The following is a 16986-nucleotide window of genomic DNA, read 5'->3' on the forward strand; positions in this document are numbered from 1 at the left end:
AGGTGTCATGAAATGTTTAGCCACCCGTCTGGGTTACCCCACAGCCACTTACAGGGTCTATGCCCAGCACAGCTCAGGTCCACCTGCACCTACCACTAGCACCCACCTTCCACTGACTGGGTCTCAACCACCTCTGGGCGAGTCTCCTGCTCTGAAAATATCCTCAGTGATTTCTAGGTTACTGGAGGCCACACTCCCAGTTGTCCCACAGTTCCCAGAAAGCACTCACAGACCCAACACACAAACCACCAGGATTCTTTATCAGTCCAGACAGGCAGAAGCAACAAACTAAATTGCTTATTGTCTTAAAAATTGAACAATGAACAAAAAATGTGCAATCAGCAAAACAATAACAGGTAACTGAAATATGGATCAATTATAAAACTAACTAAACATTTGTTTACTTTCTAGAAAGTACCTGGGGAGATCAGGACATATAGCTGCTCACCAGTTATCAAATACAACTGTTTTACAGGGCTTGAGCAAAGAGCTTTCTCTATCTTTTCTCCCAGGCTGAAACAAAAGCCAGTACAATTCAAATGAAATCAGAACAACAACTTTCAAAAATAGCTGGTTATACCACTATAGCTATTTCCTTTATCTGTGTGCTAACTAAAAGAAGGAACGGTCATTCCTCTGAAACAGTTTTAGACATAAACATGCACCACCTGCTGGCCAAACTAGAGAAATACTGTTCAAGAAATATTCAGTACAATTTACAGGCCTAAAACACACTGCTCTGTCACACCACGAAATTCTGGGGGAAAGAACGGGCTAGTGGTGAGTAAGTAACTGGGTCAACAAGAAGGAAAAGTGATGTAGGATGTGTCTGTTGAGAGTGGGATTGTAGTATATGTTAAGGAGGGAATTGAGTCAAACAAAATAAATATTCTACATGAAACAGCAGCGTGGAATCCTTGTGGATAAAAATTCTATGTGTGAAGGGAAAGAGTATACTGGTAGGGCTGTACAACCTCCGCCAGGATAGAATGAACAGACAGATGGACAAATGTTTACAAAAATTAGGAAAGCTGGCAATTTGGGCAACATTATAATAATGGGTGATTTCAATTATCGAAGTTTGGGTACAAGACTGGACTGTGTGTGGATATCGTTGGTTAAGATAAGTACCCACTCCAAGTTATGTGTGTTTGAAAGTTGAGTCTCCATTATCAATGTTTGTTGAGGCACCGTGGCAGTGCTTTTGTGAATTTGACAAAGTGGAGTTTTTTTTTTTGTGAAGACATACGATTGAAGTGGTTCCCTCGTTAAACAAAAGGCGTGTCCTTTAAAAACGAGGAAGTTCCGATTTTTCTGAAGTCTTTTTTTCTCCACTTTTTTCATTATTTCCTGCCACCGTTGCCCTCAAACATATTGTAAGCCAGGTAGAATTTTGAAACCTTTTTGATTTCAATTACCCCAATAATAACTGGATAAATGCTACATCAGGGAGCACTATGGAGGTAACATTCTTAGATGTAACAAATGACTGCTTCGTGGAGCAACTCATCAAAGAACCAACAAGAAGGGGAGCTATTTTAGATCTAGTCCTTAGTGGAATGCAGGGCAAAGTACGAGAGGTAACAGTGTTGGATCCACTGGGAAACAGTGATCATAACATGATCAACTTTTCGCTGATATCTGGAGTGATGTCACTAAAGAAATCTACTGTAGCAGCATTCAATTTTCGAAAGGGAGAATATGACAAAACGAGGAAAATGGTTAAAAAGAAGCTGAAAGGGTCGGCCACAAAGGACTATAAATCAGGTGTGGATGTTGTTTAAAAATACCATAGTGGAAGCCCAGACCAGATGTATTCCACATATTAACAAAGGTGTAAAGAAGAGCAAGCGACAGCCAGCATGGTTAAAAGGTAAAGTGAAAGAGGCTATTAGAGCCAAAAGAACATCCTTCAAAGAATGGAAAAAGGATCTGAATGAATTAAATAAGAAGCAACATAAATAAAACAAATCGTGAAAAATTACAGGAGGACCTTATGGTACTGGAAGGCTTGGCATCCAAATGGCAAATGAAATTTAATGTGAACAAATGCAAAGTGATGCACATTGGGAAGAATAATCCAATTCATTGATAGCTGGTTAGGAATCGGCACCAAAGACGAAGATCTAGGTGTCATTGTAAATAATATGTGAAATCTTTTGCCCAGTGTGTGGCGGCAGCCAAAAAAAGCAAACAGTATGCTAGGAATTATTAGGAAAGAGATGAAAAATAAGACCAAGTATTATAATGCCTCTGTATCGCTCTGTGGTGCGACCTCACCGCAAGTATTGCGTTCAATTCTTGACACAGTATCTCGAATACTATATAGCAGAATTAGAAAACGTTCAAAGAAGAGTGACCAAAGTAATAAAGGGGATGAAACTTATGAGGGAAGACTAAAGTGGAGGAGTGGCCTAGCGGTTAGGGTGGTGGACTTTGGTCCTGAGGAACTGAGTTCAATTCCCACTTCAGGCACAGGCAGCTCCTTGTGACTCTGGGCAAGTCACTTAACTCTCCATTGCCGCATTGAGCCTGCCATGAGTGGGAAAGCGCAGGGTACAAATGTAACAAAAATAAAATAGATACTATTGGAGATTCTACATGGAATGTTGCTACCAGTCCCGTGACTTTAACAAAACCCGCGCTGAGTTCCAATGCTCCAAAGTGTTCACACTCACACCGTATCACATCATATCATGTTCCCTTGACTCTGGCTGAGTTTTGCTACGCTTTTTCAAAAATAAGTTCCTGCAAGTTATGCACGTTGTTACAGAATAACGGGGGGGGGGGGGGGGGGGTCAGCTCCTAATTTAGCTGTGAGGATTTACACCAGGGTTCAGTTGGGTTCAATTCCCACTGCAGCTCCTTGTGACTCTGGGCAAGTCACTTAACCCTCCATTGCCCCAGGTACAAATAAGTACCTGAATATATGTAAACCACTTGAATGTTGTTGCAAAAACCACAGAAAGGTGGTATATCAAGTCCCATTTCCCTTTCCCTATTTGAGATTCTCCATGGAACATTGCTACTATTAGAGATTCTGTTGCTACTATTTGAGATTCTGTTGTTGCTGCTACTACTACACCCCTTCCCGTGCACTCCGTTCCCTGGATAAGTCCTTCTTATATGTTCCCTTCTCCGCTACTGCCAACTCCAGACTTCGCTCCTTCTGTCTTGCTGCGCCCTATGCCTGGAATAGACTTCCTGAGCCCCTACGTCTTGCCCCATCCTTGACCATCTTTAAATCTAGATTGAAAGCCCACCTCTTTAACATTGCTTTTGACTCGTAACCACTTGTAACCACTCGCCTCCACCTACCCTCCTCTCTTCCTTCCCGTTCACATTAATTGATTTGATTTGCTTACTTTATTTATTTTTTTGTCTACTAGATTGTAAGCTCTTTGAGCAGGGACTGTCTTTCTTCTATGTTTGTGCAGCGCTGCGTACGCCTTGTAGTGCTATAGAAATGCTAAATAGTAGTAGTAGTACTATTTGAGATTCTGTTGCTACTATTTGAGATTCTACATGGGATGTTGCTACTATTTGAGATTCTGTTGCTACTATTTGAGATTCTACATGGAATGTTACTAGTGGAGGAGTAGCCTAGTGGTTAGAGCACTGGACTTCAATCCTGGGGAGCTGGGTTTGATTCCCACTACAGCTTCTTGTGACTCTGGGCAAGTCACTTAACCCTCCATTGCCCCAGGTACAAATAAGTACCTGTATATACCATGTAAACTGCTTTGAATGTAGTTACAAAGGGAAATGGGATTTGATATACCGCCTTTCTGTGGTATTCTGCAACTACATTCAAAGCGGTTTACATGCGTATGCATTGTAGTGCTATAGAAATGATAAGTAGTAGTAGTATATTCAGGTACTTATTTTGTACCAGGGGCAATGGAGGGTTAAGTGACTTGCCCAGAGTCACAAGGAGCTGCAAAAACTACAGAAAGGTAGTATATCAAGTCCCATTTCCCTTTCCCTATTTGAGATTCTCATGGAGCGTTGCTACTATTTGAGATTCTGTTGCTATTATTTGAGATTCTGTTGCTACTGTTTGAGATTCCATATGGAATGTTGCTATTATTTGAGATTCTGTTGCTACTATTTGAGATTCTGTTGCTATTATTTGAGATTCCACATGGAATGTTGCTATTATTTGAGATTCTGTTGCTATTATTTGAGATTCCATATGGAATGTTGCTATTATTTGAGATTCTGTTGCTACTATTTGAGATTCTGTTGCTATTATTTGAGATTCCACATGGAATGTTGCTATTATTTGAGATTCTGTTGCTACTGTTTGAGATTCCATATGGAATGTTGCTATTATTTGAGATTCTGTTGCTACTATTTGAGATTCTGTTGCTATTATTTGAGATTCCACATGGAATGTTGCTATTATTTGAGATTCTGTTGCTACTGTTTGAGATTCTACATGGAATGTTGCTATTATTTGAGATTCTGTTGCTACTATTTGAGATTCTGTTGCTATTATTTGAGATTCCACATGGAATGTTGCTATTATTTGAGATTCTGTTGCTACTGTTTGAGATTCTACATGGGATGTTGCTAGTGGAGGAGTAGCCTAGTGGTTAGTGCAGTGGACTTCAATCCTGGGGAACTGGGTCTGATTTCCACTGCAGCTCCTTGTGACTGTGGGGAAGTCACTTAACCCTCCATTGCCCCACATACAAATAAATACCTGTATATACTATGTAAACCACACAGAAAGATGGTTTATCAAGTCCCATTCACCCCTTTCCATTAAATGAGAAAATGTGGAGACAGGATCCCTACCTAGCACTAACTTTTCTTTTCGGATCAATTTGTTGAAGTTGATTAGCTGTTTTTCTCAAGTGCCTGCAGTTTGGCTTTCACCATTTTCCAGTCAAAGCACAGCCTTCTTTTCAAGGGCATACTGAAATTCAATTTCCCGCCTTTTTCGAGGAGCGTTCCCCTGGCGGGGTAGTGAATTCGTGCAGAGACACACACTTCCCAGCCTGACCCGAATACTCTGTTCCCAGCAGTGGCGTACCAAGGGGGGGGTGGTCTGCCCCGGGTGCACGCCGCTGGGGGAGTGCCGCACGCCAGCTGTCTCCGAGTCCACTCGTTCCCTCCCTGCTGCTCCCTCTTTGCGGAACAGGTTACTTCCTGTTCCGGGGCAGAGGGAGCAGGAGCCATGGAACGAGCGGATTCGGAGCCAACAGGCGCACGGCACCCCCCCAGCAGGTAAAAATGCACCCGGGGGGGGGGGGGGTGTAATTTCACCGGAGGGAGGTCGCGCTACACCCGGGGGGGGGGGGGGGGTGCATCTGTGATCCGCCCCGGGTGTCAGCCAGCCTAGGAACGCCACTGGTTCCCAGCAGGCTCTGAACCTCCCTTGTACTGATATTGTTAGGGAAGAGGGTATTAGTGAATGAGAAAGGGGCAACTGCACAGCTTTTTCTGTGTTTCTCCTCACTCCATCCCAAGCAGTCTCTGTCACAGTCTCCCAACCCCTCAGTTTGTCGCTTAGTAGTCTGTCTCATCTCATGGACTTGGGAGGGGGTAGTGAATTCATGCGCGCGTGCGCGCGCACACACACACACACACACACACACACTTCCCAGCCAGACCCTTCTACTACTACTATTTAGCATTTCTATAGCGCTACAAGGCGTACGCTGCGCTGCACAAACATAGAAGAAAGACAGTCCCTGCTCAAAGAGCTTACAATCTAATAGACAAGAAATAAAGTAAGCAAATCAAATCAATTAATGTGAACGGAAGGAAGAGAGGAGGTAGGTGGAGGCGAGTGGTTACAAGTGGTTACGAGTCAAAAGCAATGTTAAAGAGGTGGGCTTTCAGTCTAGATTTAAAGGTGGCCAAGGATGGGGCAATAATTCTCCCTAGCCTGTTCCACCAGTCTCTGACCCTCACCCTGTCCCAAGCAATTTGTAGCTTAGCAACAGCAAGAAAGAACTTTCTGACCTGCAGCCAGTGTTGCCAGGTGGGCGGTTTTACCGCCCAATTGGGCGGTTTTCCGCGACCCGCCGCGGGAAATTTTTGCCCGCGGCGGGTTGCGGTTTTTTGGGCGGTTTTTTGGGCTTCCGGGCGGCTTTTTGATTTTTTTTCGGCCGCTGGGGGCGGGGTTAGTGACGTTTTTGGGCGGGGTTAGTGACGTTTTGGGCGGGCCGATGGACATGGGAGGCGGGGGCCGATGACGTGGAGGCGGGGCCGATGACGGGGAGGGGGGGCTGATGAGGGGGAGGGGGGCCCGATGACGGGGGAGGCGGGGCTGATGACGGGGAGGCGGGCCCGATGACGTGGGAGGCGGGGCCGGTTGACGGCGGGGCGGGGCCGGGTGACGCGGGGGTGGGGGTGTCAGGGGGGGGGGTTTGTGTTTGGGCGGGTTTTGGGCTGGTTTCTGGCCTGGATTGGGCTGGAAAACAAAATTTCTACCTGGCAACCCTGCCTGCAGCCTATTCATTTACGGGATGGAGGTATTGCTCCCCCTCCCGTGAGTGCCCCCATGAACCAAATCGCTTCAAACTACACAATAGGCAACAGAGGGTAGAGTCTGCCTGCCAGGTTTGGTGGCCGTAGCTCTTTGGGGACCAGAGGAATTCTGACACGAACAAACACACCACGTCTGCTTTGTGATAAAGCGATGTGTGTAGTTCTACCTTAAATCATAACTATACTAGTAAACTGTATGCATGTCATAGGTCCATCCTATTTAAATATGGAGTTCTGTTATATTTAATTAATTATTGTACTTTGTAAACTGTCATGATCAGAAAGAGCCGGGCAGTCTAGAAAATTCTAAATAAACAATAATCAAAACTTCTTATTAGAAGTGAGCAACTATTAAAAATGTGCAAAATAGAAAAAAAAATTCACCTTTTTTCTAAACAGTCTTACGGAAGATGGGAAAGAAGTCCAGGTAAAGGCAGCTCAATAAGAAAGTGATTGCGCTATCCGTCTTTCATAATGTCAGGGTAGTGTAACTATAACTTTTGTGAAATCCGGGATAATTTGATGACATAAATATGATGGAGCAGGTCCTTGCACCGTCTTGAAAACTAGACATGCAAACTGAAACACAACCGGCTGCCAGTGCAATCTGATCAGCTATGGTTAAATAGTACCATATTTACTAATATCTAGTAAATAATGTATTATGCTGTCTCTGTCTGGGGATCCTGCGAAGGGACAGTTGAATCACTTTGTGCTGGGAATTGGGATGTCTCTTGTACTCTCAGGATGAGGTGAGTCAGACAATCCTACCTGCAGTGCAGACAGCCCCCAGCCTGCATCATTTCTCTCTCTGGGGATCCTGCAGAGGGAGGGTCAGTGTTTAGGCTTGAATCACACTGGCTTAGGGTCAGTCTCTTGTACTCTCAGATAAAGTGTGAGCTGAACACAGTCCCCTGCATCATCATTTTCACCCCCCCCCCCCCCTCCTCTCTCTGGAGATCCTGCAGAGGGAGGGTCAGTGGCTAGGCTTGAATCATGCTGTCCTCCTAGGGTCTGTCTCTTGCACTCTCAGATAAAAAGTGTGAGAGTCTCTTACCTGAACACAGCTCCCTGCATCATCTCCATATCTCTTTCTCTCTCTGAGGATCCTGCAGAGGGGTGGGTTGGTCTCTGAGTTGAACCACTCTGTACCCCCAGGAGTAAGGTGTGGGAGAGTCTCTTAGGGACACACAGCATTCTGCAGGCCAGATCATTCCCAATCCTATTCCCTTTCCCTCCCCTCTCCCTCCCTTCTATCTCTTAGGGGGTGGGTGTCTGGGCTGCAACTGTACTCTATTAGGGTCAGTCTCCTGTACCCCCAAGATAAGGTGCATGAGAGTCTCCTACCTGCACACAGCCTTCTGCAGCCATGTCCCCCTCTCTGTATCTTGGAAGATTTTGTGGTTTGGGACTGGAGAAGAAAGCAGGGTCTGCAGTTTCCTTTTTGCAATGGCTGCTGCCTGGTTGCAATGCAGGCTGGGTGTGCTGCAGGGTAATGAGAAAGGAGGCTCCAGTGCTTGTGAGGGAAGGGGGAGGATTTTGTCTGGCGGAGAGGAGGAGGCTGTGTTATTCAGGGCAGGGACTCTGGAGGGCATTTGAGCTGCAGCTGCAGCAGGAACATCTGTATTTCTGGAGACCCTGCAGAATAAGTCCTGTGACATTGTCTAAGAACATAAGTCCATCTAGCCCAGAAACTATCTCTAACAGTGGCCAGTCCAGGTCACAAGTAACCGGCAGATGCCAAAAGTCGGTCTCTTTCCCAGAGGTGATTTCTAGGGACCAGCGACAGCTCTACCAAATCTATCTGAAGTCATTTTTCCGGAGGCAAATTTCTGGAAAATAGTTGCTTCTTCAACAAATCTGGGTTCATCTCATTAAAAAAAATGTTATTAGGATTTTTTTTACCAGCTTTTTGAAAGAATTCAAGGCGGCAGTGGCGTACCAAGGGGGGGGGGGGGGGGGCGGTCCGCCCCGGGTGCACGCCGCTGGGGGGTGCCATGCCATGCGCCTGTCGGCTGCGACTTCGAATCGCTACGCTAAATTCTCTCGTTCGCTGCAGCTCCCTCCCACTATCCCAGCCTCCCACCACCAGCTCTGGCACAGACCGTGTAAGTCTGCCCAGCACTATCCCCACCTCCCAACCACCAGCCCCGCTTCCCACCACTGACTCTGGCACAGACCGTATAAGTCTGCCCAGCACTATCCCCGCCTCCCAACCACCAGCCCCGCCTCCCACCACTGACTCTGGCACAGACGTATAAGTCTGCCCAGCACTATCCCAGCCTCCCACCACTGGCTCTGGCACAGACCGTATAAGTCTGCCCAGCACTATCCCCGCCTCCCAACCACCAGCCCCGCCTCCCACCACTGACTCTGGCACAGACCGCATAAGTCTGCCCAGCACTATCCCCGCCTCCCAACCACCAGCCCCGCCTCCCACCACTGACTCTGGCACAGACCGTATAAGTCTGCCCAGCACTATCCCCGCCTCCCAACCACCAGCCCTGCCTCCCACCACTGACTCTGGCACAGACCGTATAAGTCTGCCCAGCACTATCCCCCGCCTCCCAACCACCAGCCCCGCCTCCCACCACTGACTCTGGCACAGACCGTATAAGTCTGCCCGCACTATCCCAGCCTCCCACCACTGGCTCTGGCACAGACCGTATAAGTCTGCCCAGCACTATCCCCGCCTCCCAACCACCAGCCCCGCCTCCCACCACTGACTCTGGCACAGACCGTATAAGTCTGCCCAGCACTATCCCAGCCTCCCACCACTGGCTCTGGCACAGACCGTATAAGTCTGCCCAGCACTATCCCCGCCTCCCAACCACCAGCCCCGCCTCCCACCACTGACTCTAGCACAGACCGTATAAGTCTGCCCAGCACTATCCCCGCCTCCCAACCACCAGCCCCGCCTCCCACCACTGACTCTGGCACAGACCATATAAGTCTGCCCAGCACTATCCCAGCCTCCCACCACTGGCTCTGGCACAGACCGTATAAGTCTGCCCAGCACTATCCCAGCCTCCCACCACTGGCTCTGGCACAGACCGTATAAGTCTGCCCAGCACTATCCCCGCCTCCCAACCACCAGCCCCGCCTCCCACCACTGACTCTGGCACAGACCGTATAAGTCTGCCCAGCACTATCCCAGCCTCCCACCACTGGCTCTGGCACAGACCGTATAAGTCTGCCCAGCACTATCCCCCGCCTCCCAACCACCAGCCCCGCCTCCCACCACTGACTCTAGCACAGACCGTATAAGTCTGCCCAGCACTATCCCCGCCTCCCAACCACCAGCCCCGCCTCCCACCAATGACTCTGGCACAGACCGTATAAGTCTGCCCAGCACTATCCCCGCCTCCCAACCACCAGCCCCGCCTCCCAACCACCAGCCCCGCATCCCACCACTGACTCTGGCACAGACCGTATAAGTCTGCCCAGCACTATCCCAGCCTCCCACCACTGGCTCTGGCACAGACCGTATAAGTCTGCCCAGCACTATCCCCGCCTCCCAATCACCAGCCCCGCCTCCCACCACTGACTCTGGCACAGACCGTATAAGTCTGCCCAGCACTATCCCCGCCTCCCAACCACCAGCCCCGCCTCCCACCACTGACTCTGGCACAGACCGTATAAGTCTGCCCAGCACTATCCCAGCCTCCCACCACTGGCTCTGGCACAGACCGTATAAGTCTGCCCAGCACTATCCCCGCCTCCCAACCACCAGCCCCGCCTCCCACCACTGACTCTGGCACAGACCGTATAAGTCTGCCCAGCACTATCCCAGCCTCCCACCACTGGCTCTGGCACAGACCGTATAAGTCTGCCCAGCACTATCCCCGCCTCCCAACCACCAGCCCCGCCTCCCACCACTGACTCTGGCACAGACCGTATAAGTCTGCCCAGCACTATCCCAGCCTCCCACCACTGGCTCTGGCACAGACCGTATAAGTCTGCCCAGCACTATCCCCGCCTCCCAACCACCAGCCCCGCCTTCCACCACTGACTCTGGCACAGACCGTATAAGTCTGCCCAGCACTATCCCCGCCTCCCAACCACCAGCCCCGCCTCCCACCACTGACTCTGGCACAGACCGTATAAGTCTGCCCAGCACTATCCCAGCCTCCCACCACTGGCTCTGGCACAGACCGTATAAGTCTGCCCAGCACTATCCCCGCCTCCCAACCACCAGCCCCGCCTCCCAACCACCAGCCCCGCCTCCCAACCACCAGCCCCGCATCCCACCACTGACTCTGGCACAGACCGTATAAGTCTGCCCAGCACTATCCCAGCCTCCCACCACTGGCTCTGGCACAGACCGTATAAGTCTGCCCAGCACTATCCCCGCCTCCCAACCACCAGCCCCGCCTCCCACCACTGACTCTGGCACAGACAGTATAAGTCTGCCCAGCACTATCCCCGCCTCCCAACCACCAGCCCCGCCTCCCACCACTGACTCTGGCACAGACCGTATAAGTCTGCCCAGCACTATCCCCGCCTCCCAACCACCAGCCCCGCAACCCACCACTGACTCTGGCACAGACTGTATAAGTCTGCCCAGCACTATCTCCACCTCCCAACCACCAGCCCAACCTCCCGATCTTGACATAGTAACATTTGAACTGGATGAAGATCAATGCAGTGAAACCATCAGTTAAGTAGTTAATAAATGTTCCAGTTCTTCTCCGAGGACAGCAGGCTGCTTGTTCTCACTGATGGGTCGACATCCATGGCGGCCCAGGAACAGCAATTTTTCACAGCAAAAATAGACAAAGTTTTGCCAGAGCCTTCTGGCGTGCGCACTGCGCAGCCATCTTCCCGCCCGTCGCGCAAGAGTCCCCGCCCAGTTAACTTTTTTCCGCGGTGAAGAGAGGCAGCGTTTTTTTGTCGTCTCTTCTTAGCCTTGGAAAGAGCCTTCGGACATTTTTACGGAGTTTGTTTCCGTTTTTTTCTCTTAACCTTTTTCTTTTTATCTTAACCTTTCTAAAAAAAGAAAAGAAAAGAAGTCCTTTACCTTTTTAGTTTTTGGCCCTAGTTAAGTTTCCTTTTGCTTCCGTCGCGGCCCTCTTAGGCCACGCATACGCGGTTTCTCTTTTTTGTGCTCTCCTTTTTGGCACAATAGCGAATTTTGATCTCGATGCCGCTATTTTTCTGTCCATGATATCGAGGATTCCCAGCAGCTTCAAGAAGTGTATTCGGTGCAACCGGTCGATCTCAGGTACTGACCCCCACGCGTGGTGTCTTCAGCGCCTTGGGCCCGACCATCGCCCAGATGCATGTAAGTTGTGTCTTAGCTTGAAAAAGCAGATACAGGCGTCGAGAAAAGCTCTTCAGGACCGTCTTTTTGGAGCTTCGACCGGTTCCTCTGCGTCGACATCAGCAGCGTCGATATCGGCACCGGGGATGGCATCGACTTCAGGAGCGCAGGTAATGGCTGCCCAGAGACCACCACACACTGGGAGCAGTGAGCTGTCGAGTGGGTCTACACCTGTCTCGAAGTCTCCTGCTGTACAGGGCCCACAGAACCGACCACTCTCAGACCCGACCCCGAGGAGACGTGTGGATTCCACATCCTCCTCGTCGGTACCGAGGAGTATCGATGACGTGCATCGAGCAAAGGCGAAGAAGCATTGTCATCGGTCTCCTTTCAAGCACGGTACTGGGAGCTCCGGGGCATAGAAAGATTCGGCACCCGTGAAGCGCCGACGCCGGGAGGAACGCTCACCCTCCATACAAGAGGTGTCGGTGCGTCAGTCTTTGGGCAGCCCGGTACTGCCTCCTCAACCTCCACAGATTCTGACGCTGATTCCTGCACCAACCCCGCAGCCTTGTGCAACAGCGACTCTAGACTAGCGCTTCCGAGCCATCCTTCCAGGTCTTCTGGAGGGGTTGCTGCGTCAGTCTGCTCCGGTACCGGGGGTGCTTGCGCCCTCCATACCGTCGGTGGAAGCAGCAGCTGGCTCTATGCCCCACCCAGATCAACTCCCCGTCGACATCGCTGGAGGAAGCTTCATCGCCGCCGGCATGGGAGTCGACCTCTCAACATCGCCATCAAGGACATGGTTCCTCGGCGTCGAGACGGGCCCCGTTTCGGACTGCAATTAAGGAACTCTTGTCCGATACTGATGAGGATGCCTCATGGGATGAAGGGGAAGATCCCAGGTATTTCTCTTCTGAGGAGTCTTGTGGTCTCGCCTCTGATCCTACTCCTTCACCAGCAAGGAAGCTTTCTCCCCCAGAGAGTCTTTCTTTCTCTTCATTTGTCCGGGAAATGTCTGTGGCCATTCCCTTCCCACTGGTTTCTGAGGATGAGCCCAGGACTGAGATGCTCGAGGTCCTTGACTATCCTTCACCACCTAAGGAGTCATCCACGGTTCCGTTGCATAATGTGCTCAAAGAGACACTTATGCAGAACTGGATGAAACCATTAAGTAATCCCATCATTCCCAAGAAAGCTGAGTCCCAATATCGGATTCACGGAGAACCTGAGCTGATGAAGTCGCAGTTACTTCATGACTCTATGGTTGTGGATTCCGCTCTCAAGAGAGCCAGGAGTTCTAGAGACTTTGCCTCGGCGCCCCCGGGAAAAGAATCTAGAACCCTGGACTCTTTTGGGAGGAAGGCGTATCAGGCCTCTATGCTCGTGGCCAAAATTCAATCCTACCAGCTCTACATGAGCATTCACTTGAGGAACACGGTGAAGCAACTGGCGGACTTGGTTGATAAGCTCCCTCTGGAGCAGGCCAAGCCTTTTCAGGAGGTGGTCAGGCAGCAGAAGGCGTGTCGTAAATTCCTATCCAGGGGTGCTTACGATTCTTTTGATGTTGCATCCAGAACCACTGCCCAAGGTATAGTGATGCACAGACTCTCATGGCTGCTTGCCTCTGACCTGGACAATCGAGTCCAGCAGCGGATTGCGGATGTCCCTTGCCAGGGGGTTGCCAGGGGGATAATATTTTTGGTGAGAAAGTCGAGCAAGTGGTTGATCAGATCACGCAGCGGGAAACCGCTATGGACAATCTCTCCCGCCGGGCGCCTTCTGCTTCTACTTCATCAGGTAGATGATTTTTCCGGGGAAGAAAAATGCTCCCTACACCTATAACAAGCGTAGGTACAATCCTCCTTCTCGACAGCCTTCTCAGGCTCATCCCCAGCGTGCTCGTTCTCGTCAACGAGCGTGCGCCAAGGCAGACCCCTGTGGCTCCCCAGCAAAAGCAAGGGACGGGCTTTGACTGGCTCCAGCTGAGCATAGCCGCTATAAAGGTGTCCGTGCCGGCCGACTTGCCGGTCTGGGGGGAGGTTAAAATTTTTTCACCAAAGGTGGCCTCTCATAACCTCCGATCTGTGGGTTCTTCAAATAGTCCAGTTAGGATACTCCCTCAGTTTGATCTCCAGACCTCCAAATAGCCCACCGGGAGCTCAGTCCTTCAGCTTCCAGCACAGGCAGGTACTTGCAGAGGAACTCTCCGCCCTTCTCAGCGCCAAAAGAAAACAGGGGGGATGCGTCCCATCCTAGACCTAAGGGCCCTGAACAAATTCCTTGTCTGAGAAAAGTTCAGGATGGTTTCCCTGGGCACCCTTCTTTCCATGATTCAGAAAAACGATTGCCTATGCTCTCTGGACTTAAAAGGATGCTTATACACACATCCCGATACTTCCAGCTCACAGGAGGTATCTTCAATTCCGTCTGGGAGCACAGCACTTCCAGTATTGTGTGCTACCTATTGTCTGGTGTCTGTGCCCAGGGCAGTAGTCGCAGCGTCACTACGCAGACTGGGAGTGCTTGGGTTCCCTTATCTCGATGATTGGCTGGTGAAGAACACCTCAGAGGCAGGAGCTCTACAGTCCATGCAGATGACTATTCAACTGCTGGAGTTACTCGGGTTTGTTATAAATTACCCCAAGTCCCATCTTTTCCCTGTTCAAAAACTGAAATTTATTGGAGCTCTGCTGAATTCACAGACGGCTCGCACCTATCTTCCCGAGGCGAGAGCAGACAATCTTCTGTCTCTAGTTTCCATGGCCAGAGCGTTTCAGCAGATCACAGCTCGGCAGATGTTGAGACTTCTAGGCCATATGGCCTCCACAGTTCATGTGACACCCATGGCCCGTCTTCACATGAGATCAGCTCAATGGACCCTAGCTTCCCAGTGGTATCATGCTTCAGGGGATCTAGAGGATGCAATCCAGCTGTCCACCGATTTTCACAATTCCCTTCAGTAGTGGACAATTTGATCCAATTTGACCTTGGGACGTCCCTTTCAAATTCCTCAGCCACAAGAAGTGCTGACAATGGATGCATCCCTCCTGGGGTAGGGAGCTCATGTCGATGGACTTCACACTCAGGGACTTTGGTCCCTCTACGAAACAGGTCTTTAGATCAATCTCCTGGAGTTGCGAGCAGTCTAGAACGCTCTAAAGGCTTTCAGAGATCGGCTGTCCAATCAAATCATCTAAATTCAGACAGACAATCAGGTTGCGATGTACTACATCAACAAGCAGGGGGGCACCGGATCTCGTCCCCTGTGTCCCCTGTGTCAGGAAGCCGTCCAGATGTGGCTTTGGGCTCACCTTCAAGGCATGTTTCTCCAAGCCACGTATCTGGCAGGTGTAAACAACAGTCTGGCCGACAGGTTGAGCGGGATTATGCAACCTCATGAGTGGTCGCTCAACTTGGGCGTGGTACGCAAGATCTTCCGAGAGTGGGGCACCCCCTCGGTGGAACGTTTTGCCACTCAGATCAATCACAAGGTCCCTCAGTTCTGTTCCAGACTTCAGGCCCACGACAGACAAGCGTCAGATGCCTTTCTCCTACATTGGGGGAAGGGCCTTCTGATGCATATCCTCCTATACCTCTGGTGGGGAAGACTGCTACAAGACCGCGGAACCATGATTCTGATTGCTCCCTTCTGGCCTTGTCAGATTTGGTTCCCTCTTCTTCTGGCGTTGTCCTCCGAAGAACCGTGGAGATTGGACTGTTTTCCAACCCTCATAACTCAGAACGAGGGGGCGCTTCTGCATTCCAGCCTCCAGTCTCTGGCTCTCACGGCCTGGATGTTGAGAGCGTAGAATTCACTTCCTTGGGTCTTTCTGAGGGTGTCTCCTGGGTTTTGCTTGCTTCCAGAAAAGATTCCATGAAGAGATGTTATTTTTTCAAATGGAGGAAGTTTGCCATCTGGTGTGATAGCAAGACCTTAGATCCTTGCTCTTGTCCTACACAGACCCTGCTTGAATACCTTCTACACTTGTCAGAGTCTGGTCTCAAGACCAACTCCGTAAGAGTTCATCTTAGTGTAATTAGTGCTTATCATTATCATGTAGAGGGTAAGCCTATCTCTGGACAGCCTTTAGTTTGCTTCATGAGAGGTTTGCTTTTGTCAAAGCCCCCTGTCAAACCTCCTCCAGTGTCATGGGATCTCAATGTCGTTCTCACCCAGCTGATGAAGCCTCGTTTTGAGCCACTGAATTCCTGCCATCTGAAGTATTTGACCTGGAAGGTCATTTTCTTGGTGGCTGTTACTTCAGCTCGTAGAGTCAGTGAGCTTCAAGCCTTAGTGGTGCATGCTCCTTATCTCAAGTTTCATCACAACAGAATAGTCCTCCGCACGCACCCTAAGTTCTTGCCGAAGGTGGTGTCGGAGTTCCATCTGAACCAGTCAATTGTCTTGCCAACATTTTTTTCCCTGTCCTCATACCCGCCCTGCTGAACGTCAGTTGCACACCTTGGACTGCAAGAGAACATTGGCCTTTTACGTGAAGCGGACAAGCCCCTTCAGATAGTCCGCCCAAGTGATTGTTTCTTTTAATCCCAACAGGAAGGGAGTCGCAGTCGGGAAACGCACCATTTCAAATTGGCTAGCAGATTGCATTTCCTTCACTTATGCCCAAGCTAGGCTGACTCTTGAGGGTCATGTCACGGCTCATAGTGTTAGAGCCATGGCAGCATCAGTGGCTCACTTGAAGTCAGCCACTATAGAAGAGATTTGCAAGGCTGCAACGTGGTCTTCAATCCACACATTCACATCTTATTACTGCCTTCAGCAGGATACCCGACGCGACAGTTGGTTTGGGCAGTCGGTGCTGCAGAATCTGTTCTGGGTTTAGAATCCAACTCCACCCCCCTAGGCCCATTTTTATTCTGTTCCAGGCTGCACTCTCAGTTAGATGTTTCTGAGTTTAGGTCACTCTCAGTTATGTCTTTGCTGTTGCGAGGCCCAACTGACCTTCTTTGTTGTTTTCAGTGAGCCTGGGTGCTAGGGATACCCCATCAGTGAGAACAAGCAGCCTGCTTGTCCTCGGAGAAAGTGAAGATACATACCTGTAGCAGGTATTCTCTGAGACAGCATGCTGATTGTTCTCACAAACCCGCCCACCTCCCCTTTGGAGTTGTTGTTCTTGTTTCTTGCTTTTTGATATAACTGAGTGGGGACTCTCTTGCAACGGGCGGGAAGATGGCTGCGCATGCGCAGTGCGCGT

The sequence above is a fragment of the Microcaecilia unicolor genome, chromosome 1 (genome assembly GCF_901765095.1).
Source record: "Microcaecilia unicolor chromosome 1, aMicUni1.1, whole genome shotgun sequence".
Taxonomy (NCBI): Eukaryota; Metazoa; Chordata; class Amphibia; order Gymnophiona; family Siphonopidae; genus Microcaecilia; species Microcaecilia unicolor.